Genomic DNA, 19,030 nt, shown 5'->3' with positions numbered 1-19,030 from the left:
ACCCCCTCTTCGCAGGTCTTTCTCCCAATAAATCTGTGTTGCATTGAGCCGCTTCTGCTCCATTCCTTTCTCCCTTTCATTCTAACAGCTCAAACTACTTTATTCAGTTCTGACTGTGGTATAAATATTCCATTGTATGAAAATAATATACTTATTTAATCCATTTTACTTTAGTTTTATGCCATTTTACAGAAGCCTCTTAAAGACAAAGACTAAATATTATTTTCATTGTAGATGGCATACCAGAGTTTATGTTCAAAAAAGGTTCTTAAATATTTTTTGTAATTGAAATTTAATTATGAAAATAATGACATCAGCATATAGTGGAGTCTGCGATCAAGACTTCCTGTTCCCACAAAGAGCCAACAATTTGTTGTGAATAAAACTAAATGAAAGAGCTTAGGAGCCCACTTAAGAGCCTCAGAAATACAGTGAAAAAAAAAAACGGAGAGGGACCACACAAAAAGTATAAAAAGAATCATTTCATTTCACCTGCATTAACCCATTCCTTAACCTAGCAGTTGTCAGCATTGAGTGGGAAGTCTCTGGCTTGTCTGCCCGCCTTGCATGGAAAATAAGAGGAGGATATAAAACCAGCTTCTTCGGGCTTTTGGAATGTTGCCCAAATGACCAGCTTTGGTTTCACTCAACCCAGATAAGTGGGGGAACTGGTATGGTGAGGCATCTGGAGATGGCAAGGAAAAAGAAGTGGGGCAGGCTCAATCAGTATCAACCATGTGAATAGTCTCAGAGTGAACCCTAGTGGTCTGCTCAGCACAGGATTCTAGCAGACATCTCCATTGAGGACTGTAACAACCCCTCCTGGTGGCTGTGCAGCCCCTGCAGCAATCATTGCATGGAACCACTCCATGTTCTTGATCACTAACACCATTGGCTTGCTCTAAAGAGGAGCTTAGCAGCTTTCACCAGTGACGAAAACAACTGCCAACAAAAGAGCAGGAAACCCTCTGTAGTTTTTGCCACCAAAGACCCTGCAGTGTTTTTCTTCACAATCTCCATGTGCCTCAGACACTCCCTATTTTTGGAGTCACCCAGAGTCAAAACTGCTGCTGCTGCAGTCATGCTGGCCCAGGGACCCATCAAACAACATTGACAGTCACCAGATATCTGACCAAATGATGTTCTCTCTCTCTCTTTTTCTCTTCCCTCCAATCCCCTCCCTAGAGCCACTTGAGCTGCTCCCGCCATGGTTAGCCCAACTAGGTGACTCACTACAGTATCTGTTGGCATTTTCCAGGTGACTAAACCATGACTCTTACTTTATGGAGTCACCCCAGTTGCTGCGTCTGCAGGTGCTTTGTCCCAGAGACCCAGTGCAGCTACTGTGCTTGTGCCCAAAAACAGTCCCAGGTCTCCTGCTGAAGGCTGTAGCCCCACCATCTTGCACACCCAAGGCTGGTCACTGAAGCTGGGCTGTTGTATACTGCCAGTCCAGCCCCATGGTTGAGCTTGAATAAGCATCTTGCCATGCCTCTTGTCTCCTCCCTCCAACATACTGACTACACACACAGCTGGCTCCTGCAGCTGCACACGTGTGCACACTTCCAGCTTATTCCTGAAGCTCCCCGTGCACGCACAGATGACTTCATCTTATTGCTGAACTTCAGATGGCCTATGCAATCACTCATGTGCAAGGCAACAGCAAGCACTGCCACATGTGCACGCATACTCAGCCTCAGCACATACCTCTGAACACAGCCCTCATGACTCGGTGGCCTGTGCTGGAACATTTATGATTACAGCTAACTTCTGCAGTAAAACATGTACACATCACTGGCTACAGCCTTCAAGATTGCCAGTTCTAAAGCCTAGTTACTGGACAGAGAGACACAGATGAGTTTACCGACACCCCTCACAGACACTGAAGATCTCCCACAGGTCTTGCCAACAAGGATCACTCAAGTCCCAATATCAAGGTCTGGTAGATAACTACACAGCAAAAATGTATATTAGACATACAAAAGTAAAAGATAAAAGAATTCAAGCCTAATATTACAGAAAACCATCAAATCACAAAGGAAGACAGTAAGAGAGGAAAGAGGAAAAAAAGGATCCACAAACAACCAGAAAACAATAGAATGGCAGCAGTAAGTTCTTACTATCAATAATTACCTTGAATATAAATAAATTTTCCCATCAAAAGACATACAGCAAGCCTGAATGGATTAAACAATAAAACACCTACCTATATGTTGCATAAACGAGGTTAGTTTGATTTTAAGAACACACATAGACTTAAAGTTAAGTGATGAAAAGTTTATTCCATGGACACTGAAACCAAAGAGAGCAGTGATAGCTACTTACATCAGACAAAATAGGCATTAAGTAAAAGACTGTAAAAGTTTTAAAAGGAGGGCTGGGTGTGGTGGCTCACTCCTGTAACCCCAGCACTTTGGGAGGCCGAGGGAAGGGTTCACGAGGTTGGAGTTCAAGACCAGCCTGGCCAACATGATGAAACCCCATCTTTACTAAAAATACAAAAAAAAAAATAGCTGGGTGTAGTGGTGGGTGCCTGTAATCCTAGCTACTCAGGAGGCTAAGCCAGGAGAATTGCTTGAACCTGGGAGGAGAAGGCTTCAGTGAGCCGAGATCATGCCACTGCACTCCAACCTGGGTAACAGAGTGACACCCCATCTCAAAAAAAAAAAAAAGAAAAACAAAAAGAAATTTTAAAAGGTCAATATAAATTAAAAGTCAATCAAATTGATATAACAACTGTAAATATAGATACACCCAATTTCACAGCACATACATATGTAAAGCAAATATTAGTAGATCTTAAGGGAGACAGAGACTGCAATACAATAATTGTAAGGGAATTAAGTATCACACTTGTAACAACAGGTAAATTATTGAAACACAAAATGAAAAAGGAGCCACTGTACTTATACTCTATTGTAGACCAAATGGACTTAGCTGTCATGTACAGAATTGTGACCAAATTTTACATCTTTTCACGATAAAACTTCTCAACAAATTAGGTATAGAATAAATGTAACAACACAATAAAGGCCATATGCTACAACACATAGCTAACATCATACTCAATAATGAAAAGTCGGTTTTTTCTTAAAATCAAGAACAGGACAAGGAAGTCTAATCACCACTTCTATTTACAATAGTACTTGAACTACAAGCCAGAGCAGTAAGGCAAAATAAATGAATAAGTCATCAAAATTGGAAAGAACAAAGTTAACTTTTCCTTGTGTGCTGATGACACAATTATATATACAGAAAATTCTAAAGACTCCATCAAAAAACTGGTAGAAATAATAAACAGATTCAGTAAATTTACAGGATACAAAATCAATATGCAAAATCTGCAGCATTTTTTTCTTTTTTTGGGAAGAAGTCTCACACCATCATAAGGCTGGAGTTCAGTGGCGCGATCTCAACTCACTGCAAACTCCACCTCCTGGTTTCAAGCGATTCTCCTGCCTCTGCCTCCCGAGTAGCTGCCACCGCGCCCGGCTAATTTTGTATTTTTAGTGGAGACAGGGGTTTAACCATATTGGCCAAGATGGTCTCTATTTCTTGACTTCGTGATCTGCCTTCCTCAGCCTCCCAAAGTGCTCGGATTACAGGCATGAGCCACCGCACCTGGCAGTATCATTTTTATATAATGATGATGAAAAATATGAAAAAGAAATTAAGAATAGAATTCCAGGATGGGTGCAGTGGCTCACACCTGTAATCCCAACACTTTGGAAGATCTAGGCTGGTGAATCACCTGAGGTCCAGAGTTCAAGACCAGCCTAATCAACAAGGAGAAACCCCATCTCTACTAAAAATGCAAAATTAGCTGGGTGTAGTGGTGCATGCCTATAATCCCAGCTACTCGAGAGGCTGAGGTAGGAGAATCACTTGAACCAGGCAGGCAGAGGTTGCAGTAAGCCAAGATTGCAACATTGCACTCCAGCCTGGGCAACAAGAGTGAAACTCAGTATCAAAAAAAAAAAAAAATTCAATTCCATTTACATTCAAATAAAAATAAAATATTTAGGAATAAATTTTACCAAGGCTGTGAAATATTTGTATACTCAAAACTATAAAACATTAATGAATATAATTGGAGAAAGAAATATATATAAAATGAGAAAGAAATGAGACATTTTCAAACAAACAAAACCAAGAAAACATATGACCACTAGAAGTACCCTACAAGGGACGTGGATAAATCTAGAAACCATCATTCTCAGCAAACTGACACAAGAACAGAAAATCAAACATCACATGTTCTTACTCATAGATGGGTGTTAAACAATGGGAACACAGGGACACAGGGAGAGGAGCATCACACACTGGGGTCTGTCGGGGGTCCAAGGGAGGGACAGTGGGGGTGTGGGGAGGTCGGGGAGGGATAACACGGGGAGAAATGCCAGATGTAGGTGATGGGGGAATGGAGGCAGGAAACCACATTGCCATGTGTGTACCTATGCAACAGTCCTGCATGAGCTGCATATGTACCCCAGAACCTAGAGTACAATTAAAAAGAAGTATCCTACAAGAAATGCTGAACAGAATTCTTTATATTCTAATTAAAAGATGCTAGACAGTAACTAAAAGATATATGAGGATATAGCTTTTGTAAAGGTAAATACATAGGCAAATATGAGTATACAAACATGTACATAGTATATACATTATATGCATAAAGTCTATTTATATGTATACATATAAATAAGATATGTAATTAATATCAATCTATGTAATATTGTAATGTTGGGTTGTACCCTACTTTTTTGGTAGAGTTTTAAAAGAAACATGCAAACAATTATGAATGCTTTGATAGGTACACTATACATAAGGATGTAATTTGTGACATCAAGAACATAAATTTGGAAGGGTAAGGAGCTATAAAAGAGAAGAATTTTTGTATGTAATTAATTTAATATTAATTTAAGAGGATTTTTATAACATTAAAATATTATATGTAATCCTTATGGTAAACATAAATATATAAAGAGAATATTTATTTAAAAAATTAAAAAAATCAAAAGACATCACTACAAAATTTTGTTAACATGAAAGAAGGCTGCAATAGAAAAAGAAGCAAAAGGCATAAGACATATAAAAGATGAATAGCAAATTAACACTCCTTACTTTAAATGTCAAATGATTCAACTCTCTAATAAAAGTTCAAACTCATGACACTTGCAAGAGAATTAAATAATTCTCAAATAACAAATTTCAACTAAAAAAATTATGAAATGTCAAAATAATTCAAAATCATGTTTTATGAGCTCAGTGAGATACGAGAAGACATATTAATAACACAAAAAATTGAAAATCAATTCATGATATGAGTGAGAAATTCAACAAAGGGATAGATATTATATATTTAAAAATAAGCAAACAGTAACCCTGGAGTTAAAGAATTCAATAAATGCAAATTATACATTTGATGGCTTCACAGTTAGACTGGACCAACCAGAAGAATGAATTTTGGAACCTGAAAACAGATCTTTTGAAATTACACACCAAAAAAATGCAAAAAAATAAAAATTAATTAAAGCATATTTGACACATGGTGTACCATAAAGTAATCAAATATTCCGATTTTGAGTGTCCCACAGGTGAAGAGAAAGCCAAAGGCATAGAAAGCCTATTTAACAAAATAATATCTAAAAACTTCTGAAGTCTAAAAAGAGATTTATACATCCATATATAGGTAACTCAGAGATCCCCACACAGATGCACCTCAAAAAGTTTTTTTTCAAGTCACATTATAGTCACACTGTCAAAAGTCAAAGACAGAGATTTCTAAAAACAGCAAGATAAAGGTAACTACTCACATGTAAAGGACTCCTCCTCAGACACACTATGAATTTTTCAGGAGGAACCTATACAGGTCAGGAGCAAATGAAATGACATATTTAAACTGCTGAAAGAAAAAGCCAAAAAACAAAACAAACAAACAAAAAAACCCTGCTAGCCAAGAATAGTATGCTCATCAAAGTCAGCCTTCATAAATTCAGAAGAAATAAATTACTTGCAAGACAAGCAAAAATTAAAGGAATTCATTACCACTACACCAGCCCTACATGAAATGCTTAATGAAGTACTATATCTGGTAGAAAAAGAATATCTATCATAATTAAAACACAATGAAGTATTAAACACACTGGTAGAACACATGCAAATAAAGAAGAGGAAGGACTCAAGTGTTACCACTTACCATAAACCACCAAATCAAAATCATAAATAGTAAGAGAGAAATTAAGAGAAAAAGAATATTCAAAACAACCAGAAAGCAATCAACAAAATGACAAGAATAAGTCCCCCATATCAGTAATAACCTTGAATTTTAAACTGATTAATTTTAATTAAAACATATAAATTGGCTGAATATCTGCAACAATATTACCCAATTATATGGTACCTATACAAAACTCACTTCATCTGTAAAAACACATATAGACTGAAAGTACAGGAATTGAAAAATAAATTACACACAAATGGAAAGCAAAAGGATGCAGTAGTACCTATCTTCATGTCAAATAAAGCAGACTTTAAGTTAAAATAGTAAAATGAGACAAAGAAGGTCTTTACACAATTATAAAGGAATCAATATTGAAAGCATTTATAAAAATTATATATATGTGTGTGTGTGTGTGTGTGTGTGTGTGTGTGTGTGTGTGTATGTACACCCAACACTAGAGCAGCAAGATACATAAGGCAAATACTACTAGATCTAAGTGGAGACATAGACTCAAATAGTAGTCAGAGACTTCATCACCACATTCTCAGCATTAGACAGATTATCTAGTCAGAAAATTAACAAAATGTTTTGCATTCAAAGTACACTTTAGGCCAAATAGACATTTAGAGAATATTGTATTCAACACCAGCACCTGCTGCTGTTTATTTTGACACATGGAACATCTTCAAGATAGAGCATATATTAGGCCAAAAAACACATCTCAACAAATTTTTTAATTCAGTCATAAAAGGTATGTTTACAGGCCAGGTACTATGGCTCAAGCCTGTAATCCCAGCAATTTCGGAGGCCGAGGCAGGAGGATCATGAGGTCAAGAGATCGAGACCATCCTGGCCAACATGGTGAAACCGCGTCTCTACTAAAAATACAAAAAAATTAGCTGGGCGTGGTGGCATGCACCTGTAGTCCCAGCTATCCGGGAGGCTGAGGCAGAAGAATTGCCTGAACCTGGGAGGCATAGGTTGCAGTTAGCCGAAATCACACCACTGCACTCCAGCCTGGTGCTTGGTGACAGAGCCAGACACTGTATCAAAAAAAAAAAAAAAAAAACGTTTACAGATGACAATGAATTAAAACTAGAAATCAATTACAAGAACTTTGGAAATTAAACAGTATACTCCTGAATGACTACTGGGTCAATGAACAAACAGACAGAAATCAAAAAGATGTTTGAAACATAAAAATGCAAATATGGAATATCAAAGCTAAGGGATGCAGAAAAACCAGTGTGCAGCATTAACATCAACACAGATCTTAAGTCTGATAAGTAAGATTTACAATCTATTCTCTGTGAAGCCTGCTAGCTGGAGACTTTATCTGCATGATAAAACTTTGGTTTCTACAATGTCTTATTGTGACCCAGACATTCTTTTCTACTGATAACTCTTTCAACAAATGGCTAATTAGAAAAATTTTAAATCCACCTATAACCTGGAAGACCCCACTTTTAGTTATTCTCCCTTTCTGGACCTAGGCAATGTATTTCTCAAATGTATTTGATTGAAGTTTCATGTCTCCCTAAAATATGTAAAATCAAGCTACATCCTGACTGCCTTAGGCACAAGTTCTCAGGATCTCCTAAAGGCTGTGTCATGGCCATGGTCACTCAATTTGGCTCCAAATAAATCTGTTTAAATGTTTTACAGAGTTTGACTCTTTTCATCAGCATTGGAGACTATTATGAACAACCATGTAATAACAAAGTGGAAAACAGAAAATGTATAAATTCCTGGAGACATACAACCCACAAGCCTGAATGAGTAAAAAATAGGAAATGTGAACAAATAGTGAGTCACAAGCTTGAATAAGTGTTAGAAAGATTTTCAACAAAGAAAAGCCCTGGACTGTATAGCTTTGATACCAAATTCTACCACACTCATAAAAAATAACTGACACCTATTTTCCTCAAATTATTCAAAAATATTAAAGATTAGCAATTTCTCCATAACTGATTCTATGAAGCTAGAATTACTTTTATACTAAAACTAGACATAAACCCAAAAAAGTATAGCCCAATATCTCTGATAAACATAGACAAATGAAATCCTCAACAAAATACTAGCAAAGGGAATTCAACAGCCATTAGAAAGATAACACAAGATCAAATAAAATTTATTCCAGGTGGGCAAGGATGGTTTATCATACAAATTAATAAATGTGGTAAATTACCTCAACAGAATGAATGACAAAAAACATATAATCATCACAATAGGAACAAAAAATATTTGAATTAACCATCGCTTCATGATAATAACTTTCAATAAAGTCGGCATAGAAAGAACATATTGTGACATAATAAAGGCCATATATGGCAAATTTACAGTTAACATCACGTTGAATGGAAAAAAGTGGAAAAATTTTTTTCTTTCTAAGAAATTGAAAATGACAAGGAGGCCCCCTTAACCAGTTCTATTCAAAATATTACTAAAGTTATACCCAAGCAATCAGGCAAGAGAAATAAAAACCTTCCCAATTGTAAAAGATGAGGTTAAATTGACCCTCTCTGTAGATGACAAAAATGTTATATAGAGAAAAACCTAATGACTTCATAAAAAATACTTTGATCTGATTAATAAATTTAGTAAAGGTTCAGAATAAAAATCACCATATAAAAGCCAATAGTGTTTTTATACACTAATAATGAACTAGCTATAAAAAGGAAATCAAGAAGATGATATCATTTTCAATAGCTACAAAATATATACTATTAAATAAAAAGTATCCAAGACAAGTCTCAATCAATTTAGATGTTCATTTTGCCAAGATTAAGAAACATGCTTGTGACCCAGCCTGAGGAGGTCCTGACAATATATCCCCAAGGTGGTCAGGCTATAACTTGATTTTATACATTTTATGGAGACATAAGCCATCAATCAATACATAAGAGATACATTGGTTTGGTCCCGAAATGTGGAACTATCCAAAGTTGGGGTTTCCAAGTCATAGGGGGATTCAAAGATTTTCTTTTTTTTTTTTTAATCAAAGATTTTCTAATTGGCAACTGGTTGGAAAAGTTTATCTAAAGACAAAGAATCATTAAAAAGTAATGCCTTGGTTAAGATAAGAAGTGGGAGTCCAAAGAGCTTATTATGCAAATGAAGCCTCCAGTTAGCAGGCTTCAGAGACAATAGATTGTAAATGTTTCTTGTCAGATTTAAAATGTCTGTTACGGCAGTCTTAAGGTGTCTGTTTTAATGTTAATGCTGGTCAGTTGTGCCTAAATTTAAAAAGGGAGAAAAGTGTAAGGCCTGTAGGCTTACTTGGGAATGACTTTGGCTGAGAGAAGGGGTACATTCAGTTAGATGGGGATCTCAGAATAATTTTGTTGTTGTTGTTTATAGTATGCAGGAATAAACTTATTCAAGGAGATAAAATACTTCCGCAGCAAAAATTACAGAACAGTGATTTTTAAAAAAAATTAGAGAGGACACGAACGATTAGAATGCCACCCCATCCTCATGGATCAGAATAAGTAATATTGTTAAATAGCCATATTTCTTAAAGCAGTCTTCAGAGTCAATGCAATTCTTATCAAAATACCAATGACATTTGTCACAGAAATAGAAAATAAAATGTTTAAATGTATATGTAATAAAAAATACCTAGAATAGCTAAAGCAATCTTGAGCAAAAGGAACAAAGCTGAAGATGTCATACAACCTAACTTCAAAATATATGACAAGGTAATTTCTGTGGTTTGGATATTTAATCCCTCCATATATCACATTAGAAATTAATCCCCAATGTTGAAGTTAGTACCTAATTGGAGGTGTTTGGCTAATGGGAGTGTATGCCTCACAAAGGATTTGGTTTCATACTCACAGTAATGAGACTGTTCTTGCTTTATTAATTTCAGTAAAGGTTTTCCCAAGAGCCATTTGTTCAAAAGAGCATGGCACCTCCCCCCAACTCTCTAATACTTTCTTTCTCATCATGTGATCTCCACACACTGGCTCTTTTTTGCTTTCTGCCATTAGTGGAAGCAGCCTGAGGCTCTTAACGGAAGCAGATGCTGGCTCCATGTTTTGTGTGTAACCCACAGAACTGTGTGCTAAATAAACAATTTTGCTTTAAAAACTACCCAGCTTCAGATATTCCTTTATTGCAGTACAACCTGATTAAAACAGCTATAGATGACCCAGAAATAAATCTATGTATATATAGCCAAGTAACTTTTGAAGAAGATGCCAAGAACCAAAATTAAGGAAAGAACACCCTTTACAATAAACTGTGCTAAAAAAAACTGTATGTCCATATGCAGAAGAATGAAACTAGACCCCTATCAGTCATTATATTTAAAAAACTTAAAGACATAAACATAAAACTTATAAAACTTCAAAAAGCAACATAGGAAAAACACACTAGAACATGAATCCATGCAAAGATTTTATAGCTTAGACTACAAAAGCACCAGCAACAAAAAAACACACATAGAAGATTGAAATAAACTGAAAAGCTTTTGCACAACAAATAAAACAATCAAGAGAGTGAACAAACAACCTGATAAGTGGAAAAAAATATTTACAATCTATTTATCTGACAAGGGACTAATATCCAGAATAGACAAAGAACTTACCTCTACATCAAGAAATCAAATAAACTCATTAGAAAATGGTCAAAAAATAGACATTTCTCAAAAGAAATCATGCAAATAACTATCAGGTATTGGAAGAATGCTCAACATCACTAATCAACAGAAAAATGCATAACTAAACTATCATGAGATATCACCTAATCCCAATTATAATGGCTACCATGAAAATAAAAATAAAACTGCACGGTGGCTTACACCTGTAATCCCAGCATTTTGGGAGGCCAAGGCAGATGCATCACGAGGTCAGGAGTTCAAAACCAGCCTGACTAACATGGTGAAACTCCATCTCTACTAAAAATACAAAAATCAGCTGAGCAGGTCAGTATGTGTCTGTAATTCCAGCTACTCAGGAGGCTGAAGCAGGAGAATTGCTTGAACCTGGAAGGTGGAAGTTGCAGTGAGCCAAGATCACACCACTGCACTCCAGCCTGGGTGACAGAGTAAGACTCTGTCTCAAAAAAATAAATAAAAATTTAAAAAATAAATAAATAACAGATGCTGCCAAAGATGCAGAGAGAGGGGAATTCTTTTTTTATTTTCTTTTATTATACTTTAAGTTCTGTGGAAAATGTGCAGAACTTGCAGGTTTGTTACATAGGTATACACATGCCATGGTGGTTTGCTGAATCTATGCCCCAATCAGCTACATTAGGTATTTCTTCAAATGTTAGCCCTCCCAAAGCCCCACCCCCTACAATCCCTTCACTAGTCCCCGCACTTCCTGACAGGACCTGCTGTGTGATGTTCCCCTCTCTGTGTCCATGTGTTCTCATTGTTCAACACCCACTTATGAGTGAGAACATGTGGTGTTTGGTTTTCTGTTCTGTGTCAGTTTGCTGAGAATGATGAATTCCAGCTTCATCTGTGTCCCTGCAAAGGACATGAACTTATCCTTTTTTTTTGGCTGCATAGCATTCCATGGTGTATATGTGCCACATTTTCTTTATCCAGTCTATCATTGATGGACATTTGGGTTGGTTGCAAGTCTTTGCTAGTAAAAACAGTGCCAGCGTGAACATACATGGGCATGTGTCTTTATAGTTGAATGTTTTATAATCCTTTGGGTATATACCTCATAATGGGATTGTGGGTCAAATGGTATTTCTAGTTCTATATCCTTGAGAAATCACCACACTGTCTTCCACAATGGTTGTAGTAATTTATACTCCCACCAACAGTGTAAAAGCATTCCTATTTCTCCACATGCTCTCCAACATCTGTTGTCTCCTGATTTTTTAATAATCACAATTCTAACTGGCATGAGATGGTATCTCAATGTGGTTTCTATTTGCATTTCTCTAGTGACCAGTGATGATTAGCTTTTTTCATTTGTTTGTTGGCTGCACAAATATCTTCTTTTGAAAAGTGCCTGTTCATATCCTTCACCCATTTTTTGATGGGATTGTTTGTTTGTTTTCTTGTAAATTTGTTTAAGTTCTTTATAGATTCTGATTATTAGCCCTTTGTCAGATGGGTAGCTTGCAATTTTTTTCCCCCATTCTGTTGGTTACTGGTTCACTCTAATGAAAAATTATTTTGCTGTACAGAAGCTCTTTAGTTTAATTAGATCCCATTTGCCTATTTTGGCTTTTGTTGCCATTGCTCTTGGTGTTTTAGTCAGGAAGTCCTTGCCTATGCCTATGTCCTAAATGATATTGCCTAGGTTTTCTTCTAGGATTTTTTTGGTGTTAGGTCTTATGTTTAAACCTTTAATCCATCTGGAGTTAATTTTTCTATAAGGTATAAGGAAAGTGTCCAGTTTCAGCTTTCTACATATGGCTAGCCAGTTTTCCCAACACCGTTTATTAAATAGGGAATCATTTTCCTATTGCTTGCTTTTGTCAAGTTTGTCAAAGATCAGATGGCTGTAGATGTGTGGTGTTACTTCTGAGGCCTCTGTCCTGTTCCATTGGTCTATATCTCTGTTTTGGTACCAGTACCATGCTGTTTTGATTACTGTAGCTTTGTAGTATAGTTGGAAGTCAAGTAGCATGATGCCTTCAGCTTTGCATTTTGCTTAGGGTTGTCTTGGCTATTCAGGCTCTCTTTTGGTTCCATATGAAGTTTAAGGTGATTTTTTTTTTCAATTCTGTGAAGGAAGTCAATAGTAGCTTGATGGGGATAGCATGGAATCTCTAAATTACTTTGGGCAGTATGGCCATTTTCTTGATATTGTTTCTTCCTAACCATGAGCACGGAGTGAATTTCCATCTGTTTGTATCCCCTTTTATTTCCTTGAGCAGTGGTTTGTAGTTCTTCTTGAAGAGGTCCTTCACATCCCTTGTATTGTATTCCTAGGCATTTTATTCTCTTCGCAGCAGTTGTGAATGGGAGTTCACTCATGATTTGGCTCTCTGTTTGTCTGTTATTGGTATATAGGAATGCTTGTGATTTTTGCACATTGATTTTGTATCTTGAGACTTTGCTGAAGTTGCTTATCAGCTTAAGGAGATTTTAGGCCAAAACAATAAGGTCTTCTAAATATACAATCATGTCATCTGCAAATAGAGGCAATTTGACTGCCTCTTTCCTAATTGAATACTTTATTTTTCTTCCCTGATTGCCCTGAGCAGAACTTCCAGAGAAAGGAATTCTTTTACACTGATGGCAGGAACGTAAATTAGTATAGCCACTATGGTAAAGAGTACAGATATATCTCAAACAAGTAAAAATAGGACTACCATATGATCTAACAATCCTATTACTGGGTATTTTTCCAAAGTAAAATAACTCAGTATATTAAAGAGATTCCATTACTCCTATGTTTATTGTAGCACTATTTAAAACAAAGGTAAGAAACCAGTCTGCATAGATTCACAGATAAATGGATAAAGAAAATGCGCTATATATACACTATGGAATACTATTTGTACAGAACAAAGAATGAAATTCCATCTTTTGCAGCAACATGGATTAAACTGGAAGTCATTCTGTGAAGTAAAATAAGCCAGGCAGAGGAAAAAAAAATCTCATGTACTCACTCATTTGTGAGAGCTACAAAAGCTGACCTCATGGAGTTAGAGAAAATGATTATTATGAGAGGCTGGGATTGGTGTGCTTGAGGAGGATATGTAGAGAGTTTGGTTAATGGGTAAATACAATGAGGTGGATAGGATAAATTTGAATGTTTGATAGTAGTGTAAGGTAACTATAATAAACAGCAATGTATTATGTATCTTAAAATAGCTGTAAGAAAAAAACTTGAAATGTTCCCAAAACATAAGAATGACGTGGAGGTGAAATAATATTCTGAATACCCTGACCTGATCATTGCTCACTTTATTTGTGTACCAAAATATTACATGTACCCCATAAATATGTACAAATATGTAGCAATTAAATATTTAAAAGTTTCAGAGATATAAATGGACTTTAAAAAACACTGGATCTAGCTATCTGTGGTCTACATGAGACTCACGTTAGTAATAAGGATGCACATAGGTTAAAAGTGAAAGAATGAACAACAATATTCCATGTAAATAGTTATCTAAGGAGAGCATGGCTGGCTATACTAACATCAGACAAAATAGAATTTTAGTCAGCATGTGCTATGGAACTCAAATAAGGCTATTGATACATGGGTAAATTCACCAAGAAGGTACAACAATTTGAAATATACATGCATAAAATATCAAAAATCCAAAAAAGAAAGATCTCATATCTATAATCCAAATGTACATCTTAAGAAAATAAGAAATAAAACAAACTAAGTTGAAAGCTAGTAAGATGAAAATAATAAATACTAAAACACAGGAAATTAAAATCAAAAATGAAAAAAAATAGAGAAAAATCAATGAAACCAAAGTTTCATTCTTCCGAAATATAACAAAATTGACAGATATTTAGCTAGATTAAGAAAAAATAGAGAGAAATAAAACTGCTAGAATCATAAATGAAGGGGGAGACTTGACAACCAATTTTATAGAAATAAAAAAGATTATAAGGTATCACTATGAAGAATTGTACACCAATAAATTGATTGATCTAAATAAAATAGACAAATTCCTAGAAGCACACAAATTACATTAGCTAACTTAGAAAACACAGGAAATCTTAATAGACCTATAATGAATAGAGATTGAATTATTTATTTAAAACTCCACAAAGAAAAATTCTTGAACCAGATTTCTTTACTGGTCAATTCTATTTGCCATTTAAAGAAATGACATCAATCTTTTTTTTTTTTTTTCAGATGGAGTCTTGCTGTGTCACCTAGGCTGGAGTGCAGTGGCACTATCTCAGCTCACTGCAACCTCCACTCCACCTTTGGGGTTCAAGCAATTCTCCTGCCCCAGCCTCCTTAGTAGCTAGGACTACAGGTGCGTGTCACTATACCCAGCTAATGTTTTTATATTTTTAGTAGAGATGGGGTTTCACCTTGTTAGCCAGGATGGTCTCAATCTTCTGACTTCGTGATCCACTCATCTTGGCCTCCTAAAGTGTTGGAATTATAGGCGTGAGATACCGTGCTTGGTGGAAATAACATCAATCTTTCTCAAACTGTTTCAACAATGTGAAGAGGAGGGAACATTTTCTAACTCATTCTAGGAAGCCAGGATTGCTCTCAGAACAAAGCAAGATAAAAATGCTACAAGAGAAAAAAACTTCAGACTAATATTCCTTATAAATGTTGATGCAGAAATCCTCAACAAAATATTAGCAAACCTAATTCAGCAGCATATTGAAAGCATATGCAGCATGACTAATTGGGATTTATTTCTTGGATGCAAAAATGGTTCAACAATAAAAAATCAGTTAAGGAATTACCACATGGATAGTGTTAAGAGAAAAGAAATACATGATTATCTTCATCAGTGTAGAAAAAATTTGACAAAATTAAAAACCATTTCATGATAAAAGCACTCAACAAACTAAGAATAGAAGAAAACTACCTCAAAATAATAAAATTCACATAGGAAAATCCCACTGGTAAAATTATACTTAATGTTAAAAAAATATATTTTTTTCTTTGAGATCAGAAATAAGACAAGGATACTTGCTTTTTCCACACCTGTCTAACAAAGCTTTGAAAATCTAGTAAGAGCAACCAGACATAAAAAGTCATCTAATATATATATGTATAGTAACATGATCTCTTTTCATGAATAACAAATCTTATTTGTAGAAAACTAAAGATTGTGGACACACACAAAATCTGTCAGAATTCATTTACCAAATCAGCAGAGTTGCAGGCTATAAAATTATTAAACAAATGTCAGTGGCATTTCTTTACATTAACATAAACAATCCAAAAAAAAAAAAAAGCTACCAGAACAATTCCATCCTCAACTGGAAAAGAAAACAAAAAAAAAACTTACTTAGGAATTGATATGGTTTAGATATGGTTTTTGTTCACCAAAAATAATTCTGGAATCTGATCTCCAATATGACAGTGTTGGGAAGTGGGACCTAGTGAGAGGAGTTTGGGGTTTCGATCATGGAGGCAGATTCCATATGAATAGATCAGTATCTTTCTGTGGGGTTACATAAGTGCTCCCTCTCAGAAATGGTTTAATTCCCAAATGAATAAGTTGTTGAAATCTATATGACTCTTTAATTGTCTCTATTCTTTGCTCTTTCCCAATGTGAAACCTTTGCATGCACCTGCTCCTGTTCTCTTTTCTGCTATGAGGGAAAGCTGCCTGAGGCCCTGACCAGATGCAGCTGCACGATCTTGGACTTCTCAGTCACCAGAATTGTTAGCCAAATAAACCTTTTTTTCCTTATAAAATATCCTACTCTAACTAGTCTGTTACAGCAACACAAAGTGAACTACAAAAGTTAGTACTGAGAAGTGGAGTATACCTCCACAGATACCTGAAAATGTGGAAGTGGCTTTGAACTAAGTGACATGCAGGGGCTGAATGAATTTAGAAGAGCATGGTGAAAAAAGCCTATATTGCAGTGAATAGAGCACTAATGGAGATTCCAGTCATAGCTTAGAAAATGAGTGGGGACTTCTAGATAATTATTAAGTGATTGTGACTAAAATGCTGTTAGAAGTGTAGACAGTGAAAGCCATTTTGACAAGGACTCAAATGGAAATAAGAAGAAACTTACTGGAAACCAGAGAAAAAGTCACCCTTATTATACCTTACCAATTGACTGTATTACCCATGGCCAGGAACATGGTGGAAGGCCAATTTAAGAGTGATGAATATTTGGCAGAATAAATTTCTATGCAGAAAATCAGCCAGACAGCTGCTTTTTTCCTTTTAACTTCAAATAGTTAAAATTTGAGAGCAAAGCCATGACCTAAAGTTATAATTTATATGGATTTGAAATATTCCAAGCCTGGACATGTGGTAGAAAATGAAAAAGAATTTTCAGGAGAGTAATCCAAGGTTGTGGCAGAGCAACCACTTGTTAAAGAGATTAACAAAGAGAAAAGGAACCTAAGTGTTAATGCTCAAAACAATGAAGAAAAGGCCCTGGAGTCATTTCAGAAATCTTTGCAGGCCCAGAGGCCTAGAAGGACAGAACTGTTTCAAGGAACAAATTGAGATGCTACTGTCCTGTGCTGCCTTGAAACTCCATTCCCCACGTTTTGGCCACACTAACTGAAACAGCTGTGGTTGATGTTGATGAAAAGAGTCAAATTCTGTAAAATATTTGAAGAGAGTTATTCTGAGCCAAATATGAGTGACCGTGGCTGATGACACAGCCCTTAGGAGGCCCTGAGAACATATGTCCAAGGTGGTTGGGGTACAGCTTGGTTATATATATTTTAGGGACGCATGGGATACCAATCAAATACATTTAAAAAATACACTGATTTGGTTCAGAAATGCAGGACGACTCACAGTGGGGGCTTCCAGGGTATAGGTAAATTTAAACATTTTCTGGTTGACAATTGGTTAAGTTTATCTGAAGGCTTGGGATGAAAGGAAATATTCCGGTTAAAATAAAGAATTGTGGAGATCAATTTTTATTGTGTAGGGAAAACTCTCAGATAGCAGACTTCAGAGACATCAGGTTGTAAAATGTTTCTTTCCAGACTTAAAATGGTGCCTGGCTCTTAGTTGATTATATCCTGGATCTGGAAAGGAAGGAAGTAAAATCAAGAGGAAGGGGATCTCTATAGAATGTGGATTTTTCTGACAAAAGACTTTGCAGGGAAATTCCAAGGTATGGCAAGAAAATATATTTTGGTTTCAAACATTTTGATTTTTTTCCTTGTAAGCTAGAATTAGTTTGGAAAGTGAATCGCAATATACAGGGTTAAACAAAACCCATATGATGAGAATTTATGTTTTGCAGGGCATGACTCCCCAGACCCTTTAAAAAGGAATTTGGGAAAGATATGAAAAAAAAAAAAATCAGAGCTTAGTTCTCACTTATATGACTCCAGGAACTACTTGGGTTATTTCTCCGAAGGGTGCAAGGTCTAAGTCTTGGCAGCATTCATGTATATATGGTGTTAACTCCACTGGATAGAAGAATGCAAGAGTTATGAGAGTGCAGAGGTGATGTAGAATTTTGCTCTTTAGTTCAGCTAAAACGGGGTTCTTGTCACATCATCAGGAAGAATTAGGAATGCAGACACGTTGAAGGGTGAGGGCAACAGTATTTATTGGGCAAAAAAGGAAAAAAAGAAAAAAAATCTCCCAGTAAAGCATGAGGATTAATTCTAGGAAGCACAGAGGAACTGCAGAGACCAGAATCCTCCCTCCCTGCACACAACAAAAACTTCTGTGGCTCCATCCCATTTTCCTAGTGTGCAGGCAGGTCAGAGATTCTCTGGGGACTCTCCCCGTTATATGCCTCCTGCATCTATCAGAGGATTGATATTCTCCATTGAGAATAAAAATCATGTACGGAAATGCATGTGGTGGATGAAAAATCATATATAGAAATGCCCAGGCAGAGACTTTTCACAGGTGTGAAGCCACAACAGAGATCTTCTGCTAGGACAATACCAAGCAAAAATGTGGGGCCTGCTAGATCATATTTTGCCTAAAGCTGCCTCCCTACATATTTTAAGTTTGATCTGCATGTTTCTGTGTATGTCATGAACTATAGCCTACTCTTGTGTCAATCATCAAGTTTTGATCAATCAAATGTGGCCAGATGTTTGCACTATGTTCAAATAAGGCAAAAGCCACACTATAACCAATCCAGTTGTTTCTGTACCTCACCTTCATTTTCTATACATCACTTTCTCATTTCTGTCCATAAATCTTCTTTTACCATGT

This window comes from Sapajus apella, unplaced genomic scaffold (assembly GCF_009761245.1).
Source record: "Sapajus apella isolate SASKATOON/1434 unplaced genomic scaffold, GSC_monkey_1.0 scaffold91, whole genome shotgun sequence".
NCBI classification, from domain to species: domain Eukaryota; kingdom Metazoa; phylum Chordata; class Mammalia; order Primates; family Cebidae; genus Sapajus; species Sapajus apella.
The sequence above is the reverse complement of the archived record's forward strand: the minus strand, read 5'-3'. Positions refer to the sequence as shown.